Here is a 5,121-nt window from a genome sequence, read left to right as displayed (position 1 = left end):
CCAGGTTACGGCCATTGTCACACACGACCATGCCGGGATGTAGGTTCAGCGGTCTCAGCCACAGATCTGCCTGCTCTTTCACAGCTGTCCACAACTCACAAGCAGTGTGAGGTTTATCACCTAAGCTTATGAGTTTCAGCACAGCCTGTTGCCGCTTGGCGGAGGCAGTACTGCAATGCTTCCAGCTTGTAACTGATGTGGTGATATCTGACATGGAGGCTGAGCATGAGGAGGAGGAGGAGGAGGAGGATGCGCAGGAGCTGTACACTGTGGGAGCAACTCTGACTGACATAGGGCCCGCAATCCTCGGTGTGGGGAGGATGTGTTCCGTCCCAAGGTCCGACTGGGTCCCGGCTTCCACTATGTTTACCCAGTGTGCCGTCAGAGAGATGTACCGTCCCTGGCCACAAGCACTTGTCCACGTGTCCGTTGTCAGGTGGACTCTCCCAGTAACTGCGTTGTTGAGGGCACGGCAGATGCTTTGGGACACGTGCTTGTGTAGTGCGGGGATGGCACACCGGGCAAAATAGTGTCGGCTGGGGACCGAGTACCGAGGGACAGCCACCGCCATAAGATTGCGGAAGGATTCCGTCTCCACCAGCCTAAAAGGCAGCATTTCCAATGCAAGCAGTCGTGAAATGTGCGAATTTACGACTGTGGCCTGTGGGGCTTTAGCTGCGAATTTCCGCTTTCGTTCAAAGGTCTGGGATATGGACAATTGAACGCTGCGGTGGGACGTGGACGTGGACGTTGATGCTGTTTCTTGAGAAACTGCCATAACAAGTGAAGACTGAGAGGAGGGGGCATCTTTACATGCAGTATGGACAGGGGATTGCCTTGCACACACAACAGGGGGTTCTATTGCACGCACAACAGTGGAAGAAGCAGTGGTGACACCCGCTGACAATGGTCGTGGACCCTGGGTTTCACCCCACAAAGTCGGGTGCTTTGCTGCCATGTGCCTGATCATGCTTGTGGTGGTCAGGCTGGTAGTTTTGTCACCCCTGCTGATGCTGGCATGGCAGGTGGAACATATGGCCTTTTTGGGGTTATCAGCAGAGTCTTTAAAAAAATTCCAGACTCTGGAAGACCTACCGCTTGTACTGGCAGCGTCCCTCGTGTTGGTGTTATGGGGAACGGTTGCCTGCTTTCTGTCTGCGGCCACCACACTGCTTCTTCCTGCCTGTTGGGGTACTCTGCCTCCCTCCCCCTGTGTGCTGCTGGCCTCACTCTGCATGTCCTCCTTCCACGTTGGGTCAGTTACTAGATCATCCACCACCTCCTCCTCTTCCACGTGCGCACCACGATCCTCCTCCTCACTTCCTGGCAATTGTGTCTTGTCATCGTCCACCTCTTGCATCAGATTGCCAACGTCGACTTCCAGTCGCCGTGGCTGTTCAAATATTTGGGCATCGCAACATGGGATCTCCTCTTCCACCACTTCAAGCGTATCAGGCGAGGGGCCCAAATATGGAAATGGACCAGTGAACAGCTCTTCAGAGTGTCCAAGTGTGGGATCACTTGCTGTCTGACGACACTCGGCATGGTGGGAGGAAGGAGCATCAGGGTGAGGAGGAGTATGCGGTCGAGACTCACGGCTACTAAGAGTTGACCGTGTGGAAGACAGACCGGAGGTGGTGGTGCCCAGGTAACTGGAAGTATTGTCTGCTATCCAATTAATAACCTGTTCACACTGATCAGTTCTCAATACTGGTGTTGTTCTGTGCTTCCCTAGTAACTCGGTCAAGAAGTGGGAGCGAGAAGATGTGGCTGTTGGTTGTGGCACATTTTCACCTTGGCCACGGCCCCGTCCTCTGCACGCACCATCACCAGAACGTCCACTTCCACGTCCCTTGCCACGCGCCTTGCCCATTGTAAATGAAGTAAAATAGCTTACACTTGCACTATCAATGGAAAAAGGGTAATAAAGAGTAGATTAGAACCGTGGAAGAGGAAAACCACAGTTATTGTTTACTGGGGTATACCACACTTTTTAAAATAGAGATATTTGCGGCTGAACAGTGAGCGACACACTCAAACTGCTTTTTTTTTAGATACCAAAGGCCCAAAACTGGATAGTACAGCGATTTGACCCGTGGAACTGCGAAACCACACTGGGATGTCGGGCCTACACAAGACTATTTTCAACAGATATATTTTTTTGTCACAACAGTCAGGAGACACTACTGTTTTTCTTTACGGAAAAAACTACCAAAACCTGAATAATAGAGATTTTTTACCGTGGGATGGCAAAACCACAGTTATTGTTTACTGGGGTATACCACACTTTTTTAAATAGAGATATTTGCGGCTGAACAGTGAGCGACACACTCAAACAGTTTTTTTTAGATACAAATGGCCCAAAAGTGGATAATACAGAGGTTTGAACCGTGAAACTGCAAAGCCACACTTGTATTTCTCGGGCCTACACCAGACTATTTTCAACAGATATATTTGTGTCTGAACAATCAGGAGACACTATTTATTTTTTACGGCAAAAAATGCCAAAATCAGGATAATAGAGATGTTTTACCGTGGAACAGCAAAACCACAGTTATAATTTACTGGTGTATACCAGACTTTTTTGAATATATATATATTTGCGGCTGTACAGTGAGCGACACACTCAAACTGTTTTTTTTAGATACAAATGGCCCAAAAGTGGATAATACGGAGGTTTGAACCGTGGAACTGCAAAACCACACTTGTATTTCTCGGGCCTACACCAGACTATTTTCAACAGATATATTTGTGTCTGAACATTCAGGAGACACTATTTATTTTTTACGGCAAAAAATGCCAAAAGCAGGATAATAGAGATTTTTTACTGTGGAACAGCAAAACCACAGTTATAATTTACTGGTGTATACCAGGCTTTTTAAAATATATATATATTTGCGGCTGAACAGTGAGCGACACACTCAAACTGTTTTTTTTAGATACAAATGGCCCAAAAGTGGATAATACAGAGGTTTGTACCGTGGAACTGCAAAACCACACTTGTATTTCTCGGGCCTACACCAGACTATTTTCAACAGATATATTTGTGTCTGAAAAATCAGGGAGACACTATTATTTTTTTTTTTTTACAGCAAAAAATGCAAAAAGCAGGATAATAGAGATTTTTTACCGTGGAACAGCAAAAGCACAATTCTGTCTCTCTGGCCTACACCAGACTATTTTCAACAGATATATTTGTGTCTGAAAAATCAGGGAGGCACTATTATTATTTTTATACAGCAAAAAATGCCAAAAACAGGATAATAGAGATGTTTTACCGTGGAACATCAAAACCACAGTAATAATTTACTGGTGTATACCAGACTTTTTTAAATATATATATTTGCGGCTGAACAGTGAGCGACACACTCAAACAGTTTTTTTTAGATACAAATGGCCCAAAAGTGGATAATACAGAGGTTTGAACCGTGAAACTGCAAAGCCACACTTGTATTTCTCGGGCCTACACCAGACTATTTTCAACAGATATATTTGTGTCTGAACAATCAGGAGACACTATTTATTTTTTACGGCAAAAAATGCCAAAATCAGGATAATAGAGATGTTTTACCGTGGAACAGCAAAACCACAGTTATAATTTACTGGTGTATACCAGACTTTTTTGAATATATATATATTTGCGGCTGTACAGTGAGCGACACACTCAAACTGTTTTTTTTAGATACAAATGGCCCAAAAGTGGATAATACGGAGGTTTGAACCGTGGAACTGCAAAACCACACTTGTATTTCTCGGGCCTACACCAGACTATTTTCAACAGATATATTTGTGTCTGAACATTCAGGAGACACTATTTATTTTTTACGGCAAAAAATGCCAAAAGCAGGATAATAGAGATTTTTTACTGTGGAACAGCAAAACCACAGTTATAATTTACTGGTGTATACCAGGCTTTATAAAATATATATATATTTGCGGCTGAACAGTGAGCGACACACTCAAACTGTTTTTTTTAGATACAAATGGCCCAAAAGTGGATAATACAGAGGTTTGTACCGTGGAACTGCAAAACCACACTTGTATTTCTCGGGCCTACACCAGACTATTTTCAACAGATATATTTGTGTCTGAAAAATCAGGGAGACACTATTATTTTTTTTTTTACAGCAAAAAATGCAAAAAGCAGGATAATAGAGATTTTTTACCGTGGAACAGCAAAAGCACAATTCTGTCTCTCTGGCCTACACCAGACTATTTTCAACAGATATATTTGTGTCTGAAAAATCAGGGAGGCACTATTATTATTTTTATACAGCAAAAAATGCCAAAAACAGGATAATAGAGATGTTTTACCGTGGAACATCAAAACCACAGTAATAATTTACTGGTGTATACCAGACTTTTTTAAATATATATATTTGCGGCTGAACAGTGAGCGACACACTCAAACTGTTTTTTTTAGATACAAATGGCCCATAGAACTGCAAAACCACACTTCTATTTCTCTGGCCTACACCAGACTATTTTCAATGGATACAGTATATTTGTGTCTGAAAAATCAGAGGCACACTTTTTTTTTTTGGGGGGGTGGGGGGGACACCAAAAGGTTAATAAGATGGGTATTTGTACATTGTGAAGGAGGAAAAAAAAAAGAGGATTTAGATAAAAAAAAGGATTTTTCCTGGCCCCCGGGACCTGGAGCTAAGTCCAGCAATTTCAGCAACAGGAGCAGCACACAGGACTGTAATGCAGCGTTTGCTGGTATAACCACTGCGTCTCCTATACAGCCTGCCTGCCTGCCTTATATACCTGGGATGGATATTAGTCCTGAGAAGGACTGTTTGTTTGATCTGGCAGCCTTTACAGACCCTACACTAACTATTTTGCAGGATATATCTCTCCCTAAATCAGCAGCGCTGTCCCTACACTGTCTGATCCGGAGCGACTGTGTCCAAGATGGCGGCGCCCGGTTTTAAATACTCGAGGTGACGCTGTGCGGCCAGCCAATCACTGTAATGCCCACAAACAACATGGCTGCAGCATTACAGTGACTGGCTGGCAATCCCTGCATGTTCATTGGCTCTGTAAAGAGAGCCAAACATGCAGGGCGGAGACCTGTGCTCCCGCCCGAGTAACCCGGAAATGCTCGGTGCTCGCCTA

This window comes from Phyllobates terribilis, unplaced genomic scaffold, assembly GCF_046119375.1.
Source record: "Phyllobates terribilis strain yellow unplaced genomic scaffold, ASM4611937v1 Scaffold_33__1_contigs__length_13283291, whole genome shotgun sequence".
NCBI lineage: Eukaryota > Metazoa > Chordata > Amphibia > Anura > Dendrobatidae > Phyllobates > Phyllobates terribilis.
The sequence above is the reverse complement of the archived record's forward strand: the minus strand, read 5'-3'. Positions refer to the sequence as shown.